This window comes from Delphinapterus leucas, chromosome 8, assembly GCF_059928025.1.
Source record: "Delphinapterus leucas isolate spDelLeu-1000000601 "Yukka" chromosome 8, BTC_Dleu_Yukka2, whole genome shotgun sequence".
In the NCBI taxonomy this organism is placed as follows: domain Eukaryota; kingdom Metazoa; phylum Chordata; class Mammalia; order Artiodactyla; family Monodontidae; genus Delphinapterus; species Delphinapterus leucas.
The window spans coordinates 12,081,082-12,103,579 of NC_143136.1; the positions used below are offsets into that span (position 1 = coordinate 12,081,082).

The 22,498-nt window shown below is 38.0% G+C and overlaps 1 protein-coding gene across 1 annotated transcript in view; it reads left to right on the plus strand.

Moving 5' to 3' along the window:
- The window catches only part of LOC149748510 (uncharacterized), a 29,995-nt gene extending 11,161 nt beyond the window's left edge, over nt 1–18,834 (plus strand). The window contains exon 2 of the mRNA XM_089916287.1: nt 14,711–18,834. The gene's annotated coding sequence lies outside the window, so the exon portion shown is untranslated. The remainder of the gene's footprint in view (nt 1–14,710) is intronic.
- The last annotated feature ends 3,664 nt before the right edge of the window (nt 18,835–22,498 follow it).

A 22,498-nucleotide genomic window follows, 5' to 3' on the forward strand; every position in this document is an offset into this window, starting at 1 on the left:
TGCAGGCATTCTGGCTATCTCTCCTGTCTGCAAGTGGTCCACGGTGATTTTAAGACTTTCTTTGGGCTCATGGGAGCATATCCACACACACATACACACAGCTGTTTGCTAATAGTTAAAATCTCTTCAAAAATGCCCTTCCATCCACAGTTAGACATAACTTGTTTAAAATGTAGGGCTGTTGAAGGAACACTTAGGAGGGAATGAATTTATTAAAGGTCAATGAATCCACCTGTCTCCCAGCATGTGGCAGTCCTGACTAGAGGGAACCAGAGGCAGAGGGATCTTGAGTGGAGGGAGAGAAACTGGGACAAAAGACACAGCAGAAAAATTTGCAGAATTGTTGCTAAGGTTTTGCCCAGTTTACTACAATAGGACTAGGAAAAATAGAAGCTATGGGCAGAGCAGAAGAGGTGGGAATTTTTAACATCAACTCTAATCACAGATAGCTCCACTTGACATAATTTAGATGTTTCTTTTTCTGTTTTAATTTAACACATCTGACTTCTAACACCAGCATCCCTTTCCCAGGGGATTTGTTATTCAAGAGCTAACTATATAAGTAAAGGCTGCCACTTATCTGAGAATGTTAGGTATATGTAAGTGAAAGAGGGTTTTTACAGTTCACTGTTTATTTTTCTTAAGTTATCAGAATGCCAGTCTTAAGTGAATGGCATATCATGTAAGTTTTCATGCTGCCAATTATGTTTTTAATTAATTTTGAAATAATTGCAGACTTTATAGAAAAGTTGCAAAAATAGTACAGAGAATTTCTGCATATTCACAAAATATCCTAAATGTTAACATTTGTTTCTCTCTCCCTTTCTCTATATATGTATGTTATATTAATATTAATATATTAATTGATATATATTATATATATACACACACCATTTTTCTGAATCATATTGTTGTCAAACCCAAGTTTGTGTGCCTGACGCACAGTGAGGCCAAACAAGCCAAAACATCAGAGTTTGGAGCAGAGAAAAGTTTATTGCAAGGGCCATGCAAAGAGAATAGGTGGCTCATGCTCCAAAGACTCCAACTCCCTGATGATTTTCAGGGAAACGTTTTTATAGGCAAAATTTCAGGGGGAGTGGGGGACGGTCTGTAGGGTGTGTGACCTTCCTCTGATTGGTCAGTGGTGGGGTAAGAGGATGGTGTTAGTACCCAAAAACTGGGGTTGCCTCTTGGTGGGTGTTGAGCTTCAGTATGCATTTCCTAAAAGAACAAAAAAATGTTTTTTAAGAAAAAGGTTATTAACCTTAAATTTTGTCCACCAAAAATTAATCAGTCAATCTAAGAAAGAAATGGAAAATTGTATTCATGCCAAATTGCGGATTATGACCCAGGAATAGCCTCTCAGAAAGCTCCAAGAACTATTCTGCCTGTTAGAGATCGAAGCGTAGTTACATAGGTTTTTGAGACAGAGAGCTGTACATTAAGTGACATAGACAGTTTGCACAATCCAGATCTGTAAGTACAAAGTGATGGGCCATCGTGACCCCTTACAAAGTCGAGAAGGAATGTTATCTTTTAAAGAGTTGTCTTGGTGCTAGTAGAATGTTGCTCTTTTTGGCTGAGCAGGTATTTCTCCCAATAGGGAAGGTTTGGTTGGCGCATAATGCAGATATATAATACACAGTAGAGGGGAGAGAGGAGGCCAAAGGGCAGAGAAAATTGTTTATGTTTAAGGTTTTTGTCTTGCCATAAAATATGAATTTTATTTCACAATTTCCAGGGTAAATCTAGTACACTATTCTACCCATTTTAAGTTGCTGACATCCAAGTGCCATTGGGCTCAGCTGTGAGAAAATGTTGACATCTATTCAAGACCATACATCCAAATATTAAGTAGAGCACAAACTTGTTTTAAAAAAATGAAATGCAAATGACCCATTGAGCTGAACGGCTCACTCTTAAATATTTCTCTCTTCATGTGCACCAAAGAACAAGCATCCCAACGAAATTAAGTTCATTTGACTAAATAATAGCCCAGAACCTTAAAATTAATTGATTGAATAAAATAATGTAAGCTATAAAAGAAGAAGATATCAAGGAGGCAAGGTCAGGATGGGAGTATGGGTCTAACAGGCTATGGTAGAAATTATTGTTACACAGAACTTTCAAGCTATTTGCAGAGGCTAAGAGAGGTTTTAGTTTCTAATGATTTTTACTTACAATGAGCAGGAAAGCATAGGAGACTTGGAAAGTGCACAGAATGTGATTTTCAGCTATAGCACTAGCTATGTGGTCTTGAGTAAGCCATTCAAACCCTCCAAAACTTAATTTTCTCAACTGCAAGATGAGAGAATCACATGAAATTATTTCCAAGGTCTCCTTCAGCTTAAGCATTTTAAGATTCCAAGATCTAGAAGAAAAAAATAAATGGCACATTAGAAAAAAAACAAAGACAATAAGATATTAAAATGTGACTAGAAGAGTTGCTGAGCCAAAGGCAAGATAAAGTTTTGAGATGTAAAGAATCAACATAATTTTTAAAAACATTTAAAAATTCACTTAAGTTGAAGTAAAACTTTGATGGTATAGAAAAATGGAGAGAATATACAGTTTTGTTAGATTTTGGAATGAAGAAAGTAGAATCAAGAAGTAGTCAATAAACTAAATATAGCTGACAGTTACTTAATAAATATGTCTTGTGCTGTGATGTCCATGAGACGCAATTACAGCTTTTTGCAAAGAAAATTCCTAAATTATAAAATAATGCATGACTCAGAAAACAACTTAAATTTAAAACTTTCTATCTACTGAGAGCCAGTAAGTCATAGGAAAAAAACAAAAAAAAAATATAACTAAACAAAGTCAGCAACTCTGGAACAAACTCAAGCAAAGAATAAGTTGCTTATTTTAAATTTAATAGAAAAAAATATAAATATTAATTCACTACTTTAAAAAAATATATAGAAAACACTACTAATCATTATTGCATTTATAACTGGCTTGAATTCAGGCAAACCAGGCTTGGGTCCCAGGCCAACCCAGAGACTGTGTGATCTGGCCAACCTCTTAAATGGAGCAATAATTCCTTCCTCTGTGGCTTCTTGTCAGGATTGATTGATATATACACATAAAATGTATATCTTACTGAATGACACGTAGTAAGGGTTCAAAAAGATGTTAACTGTCATATCATCCTTTCCATCATTCATATTCGATCTTCTGCTTTGAGGAGGAAAAGCAAGAGCTTGAGTAGCAGGGATAAAAGAGAATGGGGGTACCAGAGGTCTAGAGGAAGAGCAGAAAAGGTCTGACTGATGCTCTGGGGGTGCTGCTTGCCCACCTTCCTGGACCAGTTAAGAGGCCCCATTTCTTGAGCGCGATTCTTTGGAAGACCAGCTGACTTTCTGGTAACTCCCTTTTGGATCTGTGTTAATAGCTCTTCTGATCTTATTTTCAAAAATAAAAGTTAATTTTTAAAAGAAACATTTACTTTTCTGTAGACTTTAATTTTTAGAGACTGAGAGTCTTAGGTAGGAGTGATGACTAGCTATTAGCCTAAACAGTGCTTTGTCATGAGTAACATATTCATTTGCCTTTTCTTTTGTTGGATGAACAAATCTCTTTAAAAGGAAAATTGAAACAAGGGTTTACTACTTACTTTTTCAGGAGTTTTTCTTAGGTCCTATAAAATATTCTTTAGTCAGTTTCAGAAAGAGTCACCCTCACTGATTAAGGCTATCACTTATTGAACCTGTGCCATGTACTTTATTTATCCTCCTAACGAGTCTATGAAGTAGGATTATTATCGCATTTTACAGAAGCAAAATAAGTAGTATTAAGTTCACAGAGACAAAAAATGAGAGACTTGGAACCCAAACCTAAATCACCATGAATTAATCCACAGAGCTTCTGCTGCCCTAGGTAGAAGGGAGACCTGAACTGCAGGAGAGAAATAATATCATGACATGTAGTTTTCAAACTTAAACCCAGGCAATATTTCATTAACAGATTTTTTACCTTGAATTTTCTTGACAGCTATTTTCAGTGAACATAATCAAGGGAGTAAAAATAACGAAGGAAAATGCTTATTTTTCCATTGCCAGGTTATATTTGGTCTTGGGAAAAGGCAACATGTTTGATTTTCAAGGTCCTGCTGAGAAATAATATAAAATATTTTAACTATATTTTTTTATGGAATGAAGGAAACATAGGACATGAATTGCCCATTGAATATTCTTGGGCTATTGATCACATGTGATTGATTTAAGGTGAGTTTTTAGAGTATTTTTTAAAAACCATTATTTATTTTTATTTTTGGTAAAATACTGTAACCAACTGTGTTTTCTGTAAAACGACAGTCCCTATAGCAGTATCTTTCCTTTTGCTGTAAAAAAAAAAAAAGGAAAAGAAAACTTACAAAATAAAATATGCACATCAATTAGACATAGCAAATTGTGTAGCCTCTTAGAAAGGCTTGAGTTAGATTGAACCTTCTTTTGATTAATGGGCATTTTTTAAACGAATTAGCCCAGATTCTGCCTAGGAGCATAGTACGGGCATCCCAGGGGGATACAGTCGAACAAGCCTGGACATGGAATATCTGTCTTCATCATCAAATACTTTCAAAAGCAATTGGTTTTGAAGTACCCTTAAAACAGGGTCACAAACTCCAGTGCCTTGAGGAGGTAGGCAGGTGATATAAATGAGTCAAGTGGGCGGGGTCGAAGACAGCATCTGAAATATCGTGGTGACAAATGGCACCTGACACTTGGCCATGGTGTCAGGGAGATGATCTGGAGCCATGGGATTATGGCAGACTGGCCATCAAAAGGGGCAGCTGCTCTTCAGTTTTGGCTGACTGAGGCCATTTGGGAATCGAGGGCCAATGCTCTCAGATCATCTGATTTTTAAAGAGAAATTAGAATTTCAAATTTTGATGTATTATCTTCTAATCTATAATGTTGAAAATTAATTTTAAAAATGCTATTTGGGCCAATTTAAAAAACTACCTATGGACCACATCTGGCCAGTAGGCTACCAGTTCGCAAATTCGGATTTAAGGAAATAAGACAAAAAGTAATAGAAATAATACCTGAAAATGTTATCATGGTTCTGAATTCTTATACCCGTATACTAGACTTTATGTACATTAAAAATACACTTAAGTTGTACCTTCCCAAAACAAACGGGAACGATGATATAGACCTAGGGTTCTATGTGAAACCGTAAAGTGTATTTCTCAATATGTGAACTATACACCACCTACTTTACAATTAACTAAAGAACTTATTTTAAATGTGCATGCTGGATTTGCATTAATTAGGTCTCAGGTGGCTTCTAGCAGTCCGACTTTGTACAAACACCCCGATCCCCAGATGATTCTAATAGTTATTAATGGAGTTCCTCCCTTTGAGAATTTGCAGGCTATGTGGTCATTTTACTGCCAGCCTTAACTTCTGTATCTTCTCTATTCTCCCAGGCAGAGACAGCTGTGATTTAAAGAGGGTTAAGTTTTGGATCCTTTGGATCCCTGCTTGGTTGGGTGATCCAGAGCACATCTGTGCTTTCAGGTCATTCAATCCCATAGTTACAGGCTGATACTTCATAATGACACATGTCTACCCCATTAGCTTGCAGTTTATGGTTGCTCAGTATACGTCTTCATTTAGCTAATGTCTTAGTGGGTTATTTCCTCGTGGCTCCCTACTGAATATCAGTGTAATGTACCTGATCGGTGCCCAGTAAGTAATTTTTGATTGATATTATAATGCATTAATTAGAACATCATCAACTAGGCCTACCAGATCAACTGTCTGTGACTGAACTGAATAATCATTTACTTTAACCCACTAGGCATTTTAGTTAAGCCAATAATTTGACTAATTTTTAGCTCTCAGGAAATTATCTGATGACATTTGACCAAATGAGCCCATTGCCAAATGATTAATGTAACTTCTGACCTTGCCTGCTTTTACATTCAGGGGGCAAACATATTATTAGGGGTATATAACTCATTATGCACTCTTACACAGGAGAAAAACAGTATCATAAAAGTGGTATTGTCACACCATTTTAGACACCGAAACATCAGCTGTAGAAAATGCTGATAGACTGACATGTTCAGTGAACTACACCGTGCCTAGGGAAAACCACAATTGAAATGTAAATTGTCATTTTGCTTCAGTGAAAAGTGAACCAAAATGCAAATTTCCTTTTAAAAACATTGAGATCAGGAAAAGGCATTAGACCTGTGTTTTCTATCTTGTGCTCACACCCTGTAAATAACAGCATCTTGGATATGGGGCACAGTTTAAGAGATTATTCATCCCTTAGCCTTGACTATAAATAGGGATGTTTCTTTATTCCAAGCATTGTTAGACAAAAGAAATGTTTGACCTCTGAGATAACCTTCTCCAGAAGATAAACTGATAATTCCTTGCACAGCTTGTCTCTTTTCATCATTTCCATTCCAGGCTAGTTAATGCAACCAGTTTTGCAGTTCAGAATATTCAAATACGCTACTTGGGTTCTGGACACAGTGATGGGTCTTAAATTCTCCCTCGCAGAGGTGAAGTAACATTAAATTTGTCACTGCCTCGTCTAAGTCAGCAAGGTGGCACTGTATAATATCTTTAGAAATACTGAGTTAAGAAGTCCATGGGGAAGAAGGTGAAAAGAAGGTCAGCTACTGACATAAAATCAAGCTTTAGATGTGATGACCCTGCGTCAGAGGCTTTGTAGCCTCCGAGTCAGCATAATGTTATTGAATCCACGTCCTAGCTGAAGCCAGACACGGTGACAAAGGTGGCCCCACCTGCCCACGGAGAGATGGGCCGTCAGCATCACCTCACAAACCAGGCACACAGAGCAGTTCTTTATATAAAGAAAGAACTTAAAGCTATAAATGGCCTCTTTTATTTTCTACTCCCTTCACCCTAAAGGGTTGACCTTTATTTTAATGTCTGAAGAACCCATGAATGTATTATAACTTAGAGAAAGATAAGAATTAGCCTTTGGTAGCCAGAGTCCTGAAAATTATACTTTGAAGAATTCCTGGAAAACTCAGTCTTCCAATTGGTGAGCAACTGAAATAAAAAAAAACAAACGAAGAAACTTTAGTTTTGCTAGAGACAAATATAGTGACAACTCTTCAAATAACCCTTTTCCTCCATAGAACACACCAAAAGTAGCTTAAACTAGAATTAATGAAGTGGAATAGAAATTGCAATTACTAATTTTTACTTTTGCCTCCTGTTATGTAGGTAGAATTCATGGTCTTTTGAATCAATCGACTTTGATATGCTTCAATTAATACAATATAAAAATTCCCCAAAGATTTCTATATTACCTAGAGGATTTAAGCAGTAAAATATTCAATGTATTTTTTTAAATTAATTTTTATTGGAGTATAGTTGCTTTACACTGTTGTGTTAATTTCTACTGTACAGCAAAGTGGATCAGCTATATGTATACATATATCCCCTCTTTTTTGGATTTCCTTCCCATTTAGGTCACCACAGAGCACTGAGTAGAGTTCCCTGAGCTATAGTAGATTCTCATTAGTTATCTATTTTATACATAGTATTAGTAGTGTATATATGTCAATCCCAATCTCCCAATTCATCCCACACCACCCCCCGCTTCCCCCCCTTGGTATCCACATGTTTGTCCTCTATGTTTGTGTCTCTATTTCTGCTTTGCAAATAAGATCATCTGTCATTTTTCTAGATCCCACATATACGCGTTAATATACAATATTTGTTTTTCTCTTTCTGACTTACTTCACTCTGTATGACAGTCTCTAGGTCCATCCACGTCTCTACAAATGATCCAATTGTGTTCCTTTTTATGGCTGAGTAATATTCCATTGTATATATGTATCACATCTTCTCTATCCTATTCAATGCATTTTTAAAGCTTGGGTGAAATGTATAGTAACTGTATTATCTGATGTGCTGATCCCTATTTTATTTTTTTCCTCAAGCAACTGTGGGCATGGTTTAATTTTTATATTTTTTAACATCTTTATTGGAATATGATTGCTTTACAATGGTGTGTTAGTTTCTGCTTTATAACAAAGTGAATCAACTATACATACACATATATCCCCATATCTCCTCCCTCTTGCGTCTCCCTCACACCCTCCCTATCCCACCCCTCTAGGTGGTCACAAAGCACCAAGCTGATCTCCCTGTGCTATGCAGCTGCTTCCCACTAGCTATCTATTTTACATTTGGTAGTGTATATATGCCATGCCACTCTCTCACTTCGTCCCAGCTTACCCTTCCCCCTCCCCATGTCCTCAAGTCCATTCTCTACATCTGTGTCTTTATACCTGTCCTGCCCCTAGGTTCTTCAGAAACATTTTTTTTCAGATTCCATATATACATCTTAGCATACGGTATTTGTTTTTCTCTTTCTGACTTCACTCTGTATGACAGTTTCTAGGTCCATCCACCTCACTACAAATAATTCATGATCCCTATTTTAGAAACGAATCTCCAAACTAGATGAGAAGAGAGATTCCAAAAGGCAGACTCTAGGGAATTGTTTATGATGAAATATTAGTTTAGAACTTAGAAAAATAATTTCAACTATTCTTATTGCAGAAATTAGCTTATATAATTACTGATGGGAAATTTCATGATGACAATCAATGTCAGTTACCAACAGAGTTAATGAATAAGGATTAAGAGAAGAAAACTTAAAAAGGTTACGTTTGGAGGCTTCCCTGGTGGCGCAGTGGTTGAGAGTCCGCCTGCCGATGCAGGGGACACGGGTTCGTGCCCCGGTCCGGGAAGATCCCACACGTCGTGGAGCGGCTGGGCCCGTGAGCCGTGGCTGCTGAGCCTGCACGTCTGGAGCCTGTGCTCCGCAGCGGGGGAGGCCACAACAGTGAGATGCCCACATACCGCAAAAAAAAAAAAAAGGTTACATTTGGGCAAAGAAAAGAAAAAACTTCAAGCCAGTTATACCTAAAATTGACCAGGAAGCAAGAAGAACTACAATCCTGCAACCTGTGGAAGGAAAACCACATTCACAGAAAGACAGAAAAAATGAAAAGGCAGAGGATTATGTACCAGATGAAGGAAAAAATAAAACCCCAGAAAAACAACTAAATGACGTGGAGGTAGGCGACCTTCCAGAAAAAGAATTCAGAGTAATGATAGTGAAGATGATCCAGGACCTCAGAAAAAGAATGGAGGCAAAGATTGAGAAGATGCAAGAAGTGTTTAACAAAGACCTAGAAGAATTAAAGAACAAACACCTAGAAGAATTAAAAAACAAACAAGCAGAGATGAACAATACAATAACTGAAATGAAAAATGCACTAGAAGGAATCAAAAGCAGAGTAACTGAGGCAGAAGAACGGATAAGTGACCTGGAAGACAGAATGGTGGAATTCACTGCCATGGAACACAATAAAGAAAAAAGAATGTAAAGAAATGAAGACAGCCTGAAAGACCTCTGGGACAACATTAAGTGCAACAACGTTCACATTATAAGGGTCCCAGAAGGCGAAGACAGAGAGAAAGGACCCAAGAAAATATTTGAAGAGATTATAGTCCAAAACTTGCCTAACATGGGAAAGGAAATAGCCACCCAAGTCCAGGAAGCTGAGAGAGTCCCAGGCAGGATAAACCCAAGGAGAAACACGCTGAGACACATAGTAATCAAATTGACAAAAATTAAAGACAAAGAAAAATTATTAGAAGTAACAAGGGAAAAATGACAAATAACATACAAGGGAACTCTCATAAGGTTAACCACTGATTTCTCAGAAGAAATTCTACATGCCAAAAGGGAGAGGCATTATATATTTAATGCGATGAAAGGGAAGAACCTACAACCAAGATTTTCTACCTAGCAAGGATCTATTCAGATTTAACAGAGAAATCAAAAGCTTTGCAGACAAGCAAAAGCTAAGAGAATTCAGCACCACCAAACCAGCTCTACAACAAATGCTAAAGGAACTTCTCTAAGTGAGAAACACAAGAGAAGAAAAGGACCTACAGAAACAAACCCATAACAATTAAGAAAATGGTAATAGGAACATACATATCAATAATTACCTTAAACGTGAGTGGATTAAATGCCCCAGCCAAAAGACACAGGCTTGTTGAATGGACACAAAAACAAGACCCACCTATATGCTGTCTACAGGAGACCCACTTCAGACCTAGGGACACATACAGACTGAAAGTGAGGGGATGGAAAAAGATATTCCATGCAAATGGAAATCAAAAGAAAGCTGGAGTAGCAATACTCATATCACATAAAATTGACTTTAAAATAAAGAACGTTACAAGAGACAAGAAGGACACTACATAATGATCAAGGGATCAATCCAAGAAGAAGATATAACAATTATAAACATATATGCATCCAACATAGGAGCACCTCAATACATAAGGCAAATGCTAACAGCTATAAAAGAGAAAATCTACAGTAACACAATAATAGTGGGGGACTTTAACATCTCGCTTACACCAATGGACAGATCATCCAGACAGAAAATTAAAAAGGAAACACAAGCTTTAAATGACACAATAGACCAGATAGATTTAATTGATATTTATAGGACATTCCATCCCCAAACAGCAGATTACACTTTCTTCTCAAATGCACACGGAACATTCTCCAGGATAGATCACATCTTGGGTCACAAATCAAGCCTCGGTAAATTTAAGAAATTTGAAATCATGTATAATTTCTGATCACAACTCTATGAAATTAGAAATAAATTACAGGGAAAAAAACGTAAAAAACACAAACACATGGAGGCTAAACCATATGTTACTAAATAACCAAGAGATCACTGAAGAAATCAAAGAGGAAATCAAAAAATACCTAGAGACAAATGACAACCAAAAACCCAACGATCCAAAACCTGTGGGATGCAGCAAAAGCAGTTCTAAGAGGGAAGTTTATAGCAATAAGATCCTACCTCAAGGAACAAGAAAAATCTCAAATAAGAATTCTAACCTTACACCTAAAGGAACCAGAGAAAGAAGAACAAACGAAACCCAAAGTTAGTAGAAGGAAAGAAATCATAAAAATCAGACCATAGATAAATGAAATAGAAACAAAACAATAGCAAAGATCAATAAAACTAAAAGCTGGTTCTTCGAGAAGATAAACAAAATTGATAAACCTTTAGCCAGACTCATCACAAAAAAGAGGGAGAGGACTCAAATCAATAAAACTAGAAATGAAAGAGAAGAAGTTACAACAGACACTGCAGAAATAGAAAGCATCATAAGAGACTACTACAAGCAACTCTATGCCAATAAAATGGACAACCTGGAAGAAATGGACAAATTCTTAGAAAGGTATAACCTTCCAAGCCTGAACCAGGAAGAAATAGAAAACATGAACAGACCAATCACAAGTAATGAAATTGAAACTGTGATTAAAAATCTTCCAACAAACAAAAGTCCAGGACCAGATGGCTTCACAGGTAAATTCTACCAAACATTTATAGAAAAGCTAACACCCATGCTTCTCAAACTCTTCCAAAAAAATTGCAGAGGAAGAAACACTCCAGACTCCTTCTATGAGGCCACCATCACCCTGATACCAAAACCAGACAAAGATACTACAAAAAAAGAAAATTACAGACCAATATTACTGATGAATATAGATGCAAAAATCCTCAACAAAATACTAGCAAATGGAATCCAACAACACATTAAAAGGATCATACACCATGGTCAAGTGGGATTTATGCCAGGGATACAAGGATTCTTCAGTATACACAAATCGATCAATGTGATACACCATATTAACAAACTGAAGAATAAAAACCATATGATCATCTCAGTAGACGCAGAAAAAGCTTTTGACAAAATTCAACACCCATTTATGATAAAAACTCTCCAGAAAGTGGCATAGAGGGAACCTACCTCAACATAATAAAGGCCGTGTATGACAAACCCACAGCAAACATCATTCTCAATGGTGAAGAACTGAAAGCATTTCCTCTAAGATCAGGAATAAGACAAGGATGTCCACTCTCACCACTATTATTCAACATTGTTTTGGAAGTCCTAGCCATGGCAATCAGAGAAGGAAAAGAAATAAAAGGAATACAAACTGGAAAAGAAGAAGTAAAACTGTCACTGTTTGCAGCTGACATAATACTATAAACAGAAAATCCTAAAAATGCCACCAGAAAACTACTAGAGCTAATCAATGAATTTGGTAAAGTTGCAGGATACAAAAGTAATGCACAGAAATCTCTTGCATTCCTATACACTAACAACAAAAGATCAGAAAGAGAAATTAAGGAAACAATCCCATTCACCATTGCAACAAAAAGAATAAAATACCTAGGAATAAACCTACCTAAGGAGGTAAAAGTCCTGTACTCAGAAAACTATAATAAAACACTAATGAAAGAAATCAAAGATGACACAAACAGATGGAGAGATATACCATGTTCTTGGATTAGAAGAATCCATATTGTGAAAATGACTATACTACCCAAAGCAATGTACAGATTGAATGCAATCCCTATCAAATTACCAGTGGCATTTTTTACAGAGCTAGAACAAAAAATCTTCAAATTTCTAGAGACACAAAAGACCCCGAATAGCCAAAGCAGTACTGAGGGAAGAAAATAGAGCTGGAGGTATCAGACTCCCTGACTTCAGACTATACTACAAAGCTACAGTATTCAAGACAATATGGTACTGGCAGAAAAACAGAAATATAGATCAATGGAACAGGATAGAAAGCCCAGAGATAAACCACGCACCTATGGTCAACTAGTCTATGACAGAAGAGGCAAGAATATACAATGGAGAAAAGACAGTCTCTTCAATAAGTGATGCTGGGAAAACTGGACAGCTACATGTAAAAGAATGAAATTAAAACACTCCCTAACACTATACACAAAAATAAGCTGAAAATGGATTAAAGACCTAAATGTAAGACAGGACACTATAAAACTCTTGGAGGAAAACATAGGAAGAACACTCTTTGACATAAATCACAGCAAGATCTTTTTTAGCCTACCTCCTAGAGTAATGGAAATAAAAACAAAACTAAACAACTGGGACCTAATGAAACTTAAAATCTTTTGCACAGCAAAGGAAACCATAAACAAGACAAAAAGTCTGCCCTCAGAAGGGGAGAAAATATTTGCAAATGAATCAATGGACAAAGGATTAATCTCCAAAATATATAAACAGCTCATTAAGCTCAATATTTAAAAAACAAACAATCCAATCCAAAAAATGGGCAGAAGACCTAAAGAGACATTTCTCCAAAGAAGACATACAGATGGCCAAGAGGCACATGAAAAGCTGCTCTACATCACTAATTATTAGAGAAATACAAATCAAAACTACAAGGAAGTATCACTTCACACCAGTTAGAATGGGCACCATCAGAAAATGTACAAACAACAAATGCTGTAGAGGGTGTGGAGAAAAGGAAACCCTCTTGCACTGTTGGTGGGAATGCAAATTGATACAGCCACTATGGAGAACAGTATGGAGCTTCCCTAAAAAACTATAAATAGAACTACCGTATGACCCAGCAATCCCACTACTGGGCATATACCCAGAGAAAGCCATAATTCAAAAAGGCACATGCACCCCAGTGTTCATTGCAGCACTATTTACAATAGTCAGGTCATGGAAGCAACCTAAATGCCCATTGACAGACGAATGGATAAAGATGATGTGGTACATATCTACAATGGAGTATTACCCAGCCATAAAAAGGAACGAAATTGGGTCATTTGTAGAGATGTGGATGGACCTAGAGACTGTCATACAGAGTGTAGTAAGTCAGAAAGAGAATAACAAATATTCTATACTAACGCATATATGTGGAATCTAGAAAAATGGTACAGATGAGCCGATTTGCAAGGCAAAAAGAGAGACACAGATGTAGAGAAAAAACGTATGGACACCAAGGGGGGAAAGCTGGGGGTGAGGGCGGGTGGTGTGATGAATTGGGAGATTGGGATTGACATACATACACTAATATGTATAAAATAACTAATAAGAACCTTCTGTATAAAAAATAAATAAAATACAATTCAAAAAAATAAAACTAAAATTGATCATATGCGTGCACTTCAAAAAAATGGTGTTGCGAGGGGCAAGGACCTCAGTGGGTCCAAAGCAGTCTTTAAAATTCCTGCTGAGTGGCCAGCCTGTAGGTGGATCTGTCTTCTGAGGCAGAGCAGTTTCTGTAGCTAGTCATATTGGCAACCAAATAGGTCAAGGTGCACACGGTGTGACTGCCGGTAACTGCCCACGTCCTGGGGGATGGCAAGGATGGAGGGTGGCTTGTTTGCTGCTTTTGAGGCCTGTGGCCCTGAGCTCCTCTCCACTGTCTGCAAATTCGTATCGGCCAACTGTGTCACCCTGGCGGACGTACGGGGACTGGGAACTGGCACAAACATGCTGACTTCTGACTACTATTTCTGTGCATAATATACTCTTTCATTCCTTGAAAATAAAAAAAAAGGTGGTCAGATGTCCCACCATCCTCCCAATTGCTCAGGATTAAAATCCCAGTCATGTTTGACTTCTCTCTTACAATTGTCCCAGTCAATCTGTTTTCAAAGCCCATCATCCCCACCTCTGAATTTTCTCTTACACGTGTTCCTTCCTCCTCATTTCCACCACCACAAACGTAACCCAGACCCTCATTATCTCATTTGGTCTTTTGAAACAGGCTTCTAACTAGCCTGCCCTACCCAAGATTTCCATTTTATTCTGTTTTTCAGATCTGCTCATGTTACTTCTCCTGTTTATCCTACCAAGTGCTCCTCATTATTTGCCAAATAATTCCAAGCTCTTTGATCTGCATTCAAAGTCATCTGTGTGGGCCCTCAAGGTTAATGTAATAATATTCAATTCTACAATGGAGTATTGAGTGCCTGCTATGAATGATTCTCAAATGAAGAGGACTCCTCAAAGAATTTGTAGTCTCCACTTCTTATAATGGAACCATGATGGTTACCAGGTGCTTAATGCCTTACATACATGATCTCATTTATAGACAGGCTGTGTGTTCCTTTTCTTCCAGTCCACACAGGATGCCTGCTTTTCTTCAAGACTTTCCCACCATTGTTCAGAGAGTCTCATACCTGGAGTGCTTCTTTCAGCCATCTTTATTTAACACACATTTGTCTGGTGATATATTTAACACATATAACTGGTGATACTTAAGAAAAAATAAAGTAAATTAAGGCGAGAGTCAACCTGGCAAACTCTTGCAACTTCTTTAACAATAAGATTTCTGTGACCTCACCACTACATCGTAGGCCCTATTCTGCATGGGGTGAGGGATTGAAGGTGGGAGAGATGAGGAGTGGTGGGACTAATCCCATTCAAGACACGTGGTTAAAGACAACAACAATAATGATGATGACAATATTTATTGAGCACTGATAACACAAGAACTATCTGTTTAAAATCTCACAATGATCCAGTGAGATACTATCATTATTCTCATGTTATTAATACTTGAGACATGAGGTGGGTTAGATAGGTCATCAACATTTACAATGATGGTAAGCAGCAGAGGCCATTGAACCAAGACGATTCAGTTCTAAGGCCTAAATTAGTCACCTTCTATGAATTAATCCACAGGGTATCAGGGTGCTCTGGGGAAAAGATGGAAGGTGAATTCTGGGTAGATGCCCAGTGAATTTCCATGTCGATTACCTCTCTGCCTCCAACCTTCTCTCTTCTAAATCCATCCTCGAAAACTCCAAGACTGATTTATCCAACATAAAAGGCCAACTTTGTCGTTATCCTGATTAAACAATTTAATGGCTCTCACTGCTGGAGAGAGAAACTATTATTATTCATTGCTTGCTGATGAAATTGACAAGGTGATGTGCACCTTAACTGTCAGTTTAAGAAAGCCGCTGCACCAAATCTAAGCACCTGGTACAGGTACAGAAGGACAAGTTTGTTTTGTTTTGTTAGCCATTATGAAGAGAATCCTTATTGGATGTCATTGACTGTCTGCAAGGAAATTTAGTTTTTATCCACAGAAATCTGTCCTTGGTGGTATCACAGCGAAGTCAGGAGCAACTCTTGGAGTCAAAAGGGTTGAATGGTTAAAGACAGAAGCTTTGGAGTCAGAGTTGGGAATTATGACATTGACTCTTTGAGCCTTATTTGCAGCAGCCTCAATTGCAATTTGAGGATAACATCTTTCTCAGGGTTGCTGTGAGGACTGAACGAGAAAATACTGGGTTAGCCAGAAAGTTCGTTCGGTTAGTGAATACATTGTTCAGTAAAGTTCTTCGTGAAAATGAAAAATGTCTTTTATTTTTACTTAAAACCGAACGAACTTTTTGGCCAGCCCAATATATAAAAGGGTTTAAAACGATGGCTACATAGAAATTCCTAAGCAAGTGATAACTATTACACATCATTAAAGGTTTCATTGTTCTGTACTTGTTATATATAATTATAGTAGTTTAATTCAAGTAGTAGTACAGGAATGTAGTTGAAAAAACAAACAAGCACTATAACAGAATATGGGAAAAAAGAATCCCTTTCCCAGAGAAAACCATTGCTAAGATTTCTTATTTGCCCTTCTAGATTTTTTTCTATGTATTTAAAAATATACTTGTGCTTTTTTAAAAAAACATAAATGATAGCACTTTTAATACAGTTTTGGACTTTGCCTTTTTTTTCCTCTAAGGATTGTTCCACAGTGACACAAATAAGTTTCCTAAATTATTTTTAATGACCATGCAGGATTTCAACAAGTAAATATGGAATAACTTATTTAATAAGTTCTCTATTGATGGACATGTATGTTGCTTTCAGTCATTTTCTATTACAAAATAAATTTCAATGAATCTTGTATGATGATTTCCATAAAATTCATTTCTGTAAGTGGAATTACTGGGTCAAATGGCATATGCATTTGAAATTTTTATAGCTCTTGTTCAACTGCCTTCTGAGGAGGCTGAAAGAATTTATATTCCTACTCAGTTGTAGTACAGAGAAGTTATTTAAATCTATTCCTTATAAACCACTCCAATTTTCTTAAGCCAATTTTTTCACTGTCCCAGAAAACCCCAAGTTACACTCCTGCCTCCTTGTCTGTGATCTTGTTTTGCTGCTAGCTTAGGATTACCTTTCTTCGCATTTGTCTATCTAAATCCTACCTATCTGCATTAGTAGGACACACTCAGTTGCAAGTAACAAAACTCAAATGAAACTAGCTTAAGTAAAATTAAAAGTAGAGGGGAGGAAAACTACTGAAAGGGTTCTAGGTAGTTCACAGAACTGAAAGATGAGCTGCAAGTTCCCAGGGCAGTTCTAGAAACCTAGGACTGGAGCCCTCACACACTCCTCTAATTATCCGTTTCCAACTCCGTTTATCTCTGAATGATTTCCATTCTCTTCTATGGTAGACGGGTGGGTCTCATAACTGAAAAAATGTGAAAATTTACATAAAAGGTAGCACATCATAAACTTGAAACTTCAAAAGACGTTTTGCACTGGCAGCTTCTAGCTCTGCCTACTTTTGGTGTCTTCTCATCTGTCATTAGATAGAATTCGATAAAGAAGTTTGGAAAACACTGATGGAACATTTTAATGTTCTAAAATATAATTCATCCCAAATATCAGAGAATCAGAATCCCACTGCTATTCCTTAAGTGAAGGTTGTGCAGCAACAATTCCAGGGTCATCTTTTCTCCCACCTGCATGAGTAGAATATTTTGGAAGTGCCCCTTTCTCACGCTCTCCGTGGTCCTGAACCACCCGTTGGTGGTCCTGAAGAGTGCTCCCTTTTAGAGTCAGCTGAAATGAGATAGGAGGGGAATTAGGGAGTAGAGAAATTGAAGAAGCTGTTAGGGAGAAAGAAAATATTTTTGTTTCGTCAATTGTGTTACTATCAAAGAAACCACAATTAACCTTGGCCAAACTGAAAGACAGTAAGCAAATTTGTGGGAAGTATTGTCATCTATGCAAATGTCCACATGCATAATAAGCAAGGTCACCTAGGGGAGCAGGCAGATCACCACTGAAAACACTAACACAAATATTTGAGAGGGAATAACTCTTCACACCTGTCAGAAAAATTTGACACTTGTGATTGAAACGAGAGAAACCTCAATGCAGTAATGTCTCAGTTAACTTGACTGACAAACCCCCAATCCTCATCAAAGAATGCAAAAGAAAATGAAAATATAATAATTAAAGAAATCAAGAAAATTTTTAAAAAGTAAAAGCAAGTCTCTTAGATAAGTGTCCGTTATTAGGGACTAATCTAAAAAAGTCACCAATCAGTAAAATTTCTGGAATGGAAAAGTTAAATAGTGGCATAGAGTTTTCACCTTCTCCCTGTCCTTCAACCTTATCCATCTGTTTATTTCATGCTTTATTTAACCAAAACCAACAAATGTTTTGAAATTGTCTTTTGAAAGTATTAGTGTCTTTCTGAAATCCTGTTCCCAAGGTATTTAATTAATCTTCCTGTGTGCCTAAACCAGTGATTCTTAAATTTCAGCGTAAATAACATTCTCTTGTAATACTTCTTAGAATGCATTTGGTGGGGGGTCCAGCGTTCTCTGAGAGATCCTGGTTCAGTAGGATTTGGATATAGCCAGAACTCTGCATTTTTCATCACACTTTGGAAAACACTAACACAAATGTTTGAGAGAGAATAAACTCTTCACACTTGTCAAAAAATTGAATACCTGTGATTGAAAAGCGAGAATCCTCAATGCCATAAGGTCTCAGTTAAGTAGAGTTTTTATTGCTGTAGTTCTTGGTATGTGTACAGTCCTAAAATGTAAGTGTCCCCCTTGCCGCTCACAGCACCGTATTACTGTGCCTTTAAACTAACCATCAGTCTCCTACAACTGTGCTACCGAAAGGGTGGCGCCCACGCCCACCCCCCCCCCCCCCCCCCCCCCCCCCCGGCAGAATCAGCGTCCCCTGGCCCGTGATAAAAATGCAGACCTCAGCCTGCCCTAGACCTTCTAAATCAGAACCTGCATTTGAACAAGATCCTTAGGTTTGAGATGCATTGATCTAGCAGACTCTCCAGCTAAATGTGACTTTTCAGCTCACTATTTTAATTTCACTACTTCACATCTTCAATCCAAAAGGATGAAAGAGTTTAATTACAAGAGAAAATAAGGTTATTAAGTAGAGAGACATCTGGAGGGTCCCAAATTGTGTCTGTGATTGACGACTTTTAAATCAGAAGGCAGTTGGTTTTTATGGTATCTGAGATCACAGTGCTCTGAGATCCCAGTACCTTGTAACTGTATTCGTGTCTCATCTTCACTGTAAGCTTCCTGTGGGCAGGATAATGTCTGAGATATTTATATCGTCGGTGGCTAGCCTAATGTCTAACCCAAGGAGGTGCTCCAAAACGCCTGGCTGGGAAAAAATTGCCAGTTGCTTACGAGTTATATCCACTCTTCAAGTTCAAGCTTAAGGCTCCTTTCCTCCGGAAGATTTCTTTGGTTATTTCACCTACCATCCACCTGCTCTAAGTAAATACCACTTATGTGACATTTAACACACACATGACTTTAGTTATCAATTATCTTTATTTTCTCTCTTATTACCCTACAAAAGATGTAAGAAGCTGCTTCTTTTTATACTTTTCCTACTGCCTTGCAGAGTAGCCATTCAAATATTGCTTACTATTGAGAGCTCTCTTAAAATGTTAAAAAACCACTAAAGTGAGAAAATCTACACGTTTTGATTTTCCTTCAAGCATCATTCTAAATTGTCAAAATTAATTCTAGAGTTGAAAATATTTAAACAGCTCCTCCAGTTTTGACCTATTTAACTTAAGTAAAACATGTACTTTGATATAAGAAATACTTTCTAATTTTCAAATGGTTGGTTGTCCCTTCAGCCAACTCAATTCTCATTTCTGTTATTTATGCCAGTAACTTATACTTCTCTATGTTGAGCATATATAAAATGTTTAATTTATAACAGATTAATTCATAACTAAAATAAATTTATAGCTAGAGATCACTTTAGGGAAATTATGTAATAATTTATAAAGTTTGTATGATGTCCCTGAGAGTGTCACACACAGACGGATATTTCCATTTTAAAGCTAATTGTAGACATATTGCCCCATAGTGCACCCATGGCATGTAAAGTTTTAACTCCTGGAATCATCACTGCATTTGTCAACATCAACATAGCTGTCCCAGTGTTTTGATGTATTATTATTTCAGCTCTTGTAGTTTTAAAACGCACTTTAGCCTGTTACGTAAATCATCTCTAACTGTCCTATAGATGGCAGCGTTGAGCAATATATTTGGTAAGATTGCTTTTTTGGTTTCTGTGAATTTTCAGTTGGGAGTGAATTTTTCATACAGCATATTTCATTACAGTACACCTCAAGACTAATTTAGCATACGGTGGCAAGGTAATACGTATACCTGCTCCAAGTTACTTCAGTTAGTTTCCACAAAAGCGTCTCTTTCTATTCTGTATATGAACCAGATTTCCAGAGTTATCTCAACCCATTGATAAAAAAGTAGAGAAAATATGAAATTACTGTAGTATAATTATAACTAAATATTCATCACCTTTAACGTTGGTAGTAAAACATCAGCAAGTAGGAAGAAAGGACAAGAACATCCAATGATCAGTGATTATCTACCACGTGAAATCCATCGGTTTGGAACAAAATGTCACAGCAATATGGCTTATTTCATGATTTCTAATGAATATATTAGCCACTGAAGTGTTTTTAAAGCAGAAATCCTTTCCCGCTGAGATTTTTTTTAAAGCTTTTATAATAACAATTTTATATGATCACAATTCTAACCTTTCTGTGAAGATTATTCTAGAATAGTTGCAAATTAAGTTGATCTTCCAGACGACTCTTTCTTCTAGAAAAGAGTATTTTGTTTTCCATATAGGTGTATTTCTTTTATTTAGCTTATTTTGGGGGGGGGGGATCATTTCAGAAGTAAATGGATTGGGATTGTTTTTCCTACAAAATTTGAAATATTCTCCACCCCCGCCCCGCGCTAAACATCCAACCTCTAAAAAGCCCTTTGGCCTTAGATTACACTGTTACTAGTAAACAACACTTCTACCTTTTTTTTTTCCTCTCCAAGGGTAAAACCCCACAATTACTTTACTACTAACTTCAGACTTCCCTGCTTCACATCTCCCTCCTCTGCTCCCCGTAAAGCACGCTATTCCCCCAGAATCCCGGTCACTGTTATTGCCGCCTTGTTACCAGATTATATCTGCTATTTATAGCTTTGCTGTAGTGGGCACGTGTGCCCACATCACCAAGCTGTCAGAAGTGGAGAAGGGCGGGCTTTCAATTCAACAGCGAGTACACAAATTATAGATTAACCAGGTTGAGATGAGGCTGCACGATGGCACGGAATAAGAAGGTGAGGGAAGAAATGAGAAGCTCCCAGGCTTCGGTGGGGAGTAGCCGCCTTGCAGATACAGGCTCCCCCAATTCACGTATCACACGCTGCTGAATGGCGTCTTTGGTTGTTCTTCTTTTTTAACTACGCTTTGCAACCTACCTTGGTACCCTCACCCTCTCTCCCCACCTCCCTCCTGCAATGCAAGGCTTGAAAGACAGGCAGCCCCACCAATCAGCAGGCTTCCCCAAGAAACTCCCCCCGCCCCTCAGCCCGGTATTAGGCCCAGGCGCGCTCCTCTGCTTCCCAGCGGGTCCCGTCACTGAGCATGCCCGGCGCCTCCACTGCTGCGATTCCCGGCGAGCGTCTTGCGGTGCTTGAGAGCTGGCGACCCCAAAACGGGCCAGCAATGGGGTGGGAAAATAAGATAGCGTTAAAAAGAGTGACAAGCGTCATTTTATTAAGGGTACTTAATGCCACCTGGACCAGCAGGGGACAAACTGCTTGTTTACAGGTCAGTTTAACAAACAAACAAAAACTTTGGGGAGCATTTGCTTGTGGTGACACTGAGACAGCAAGCTAACAGTGTAAGAGTCTCTGCAAGTAGACCCAAGTTGCTGACCTGTTCTACTCATGAAGTGGTGCCTTTTCCTGTACAGTTGAGCTGGCACCATCCTGTTTTCTCCCGATTATCCTTGTGGTCAAGGGTAAAAATTGTATGGGGTGGTTCAATGGGTGTGGAAGCTGTGTGTGAAACAAACACTTCAGCCAATATTTACACAGTAGAGTTCTGGCCTTATGAACCCTCTGTAGGTCCCTAACATCTTTTTAAAATCACAAATAGATTTCAGAGTATGATAAGGGCCGGGAGTCTCATTTTCTCCCCAAGCCTTCATCCCAAGGTGTGAATCCCCGCCCTCTCTCTAGGATGGGGCGGGGTGGGGGGGGGAGAAGCAGTGATACTGACATTTTCTCCCTCAGTTCCTCAGCAGCTAACCCCACCGCGCCAGACATACGACGCTTCCCAGGGATCCCTCTTCTTGTTTTGGAGTGACCATAACCCCCCCAATCACTGCCCTTGGGCATCCCTCTGCTTTTTCGTGGTACTTCATTGCAGCAAATGCGGGGATTCCAAGGTGGAAGGCTGGCCCAGAAGTCCTTTAGAAA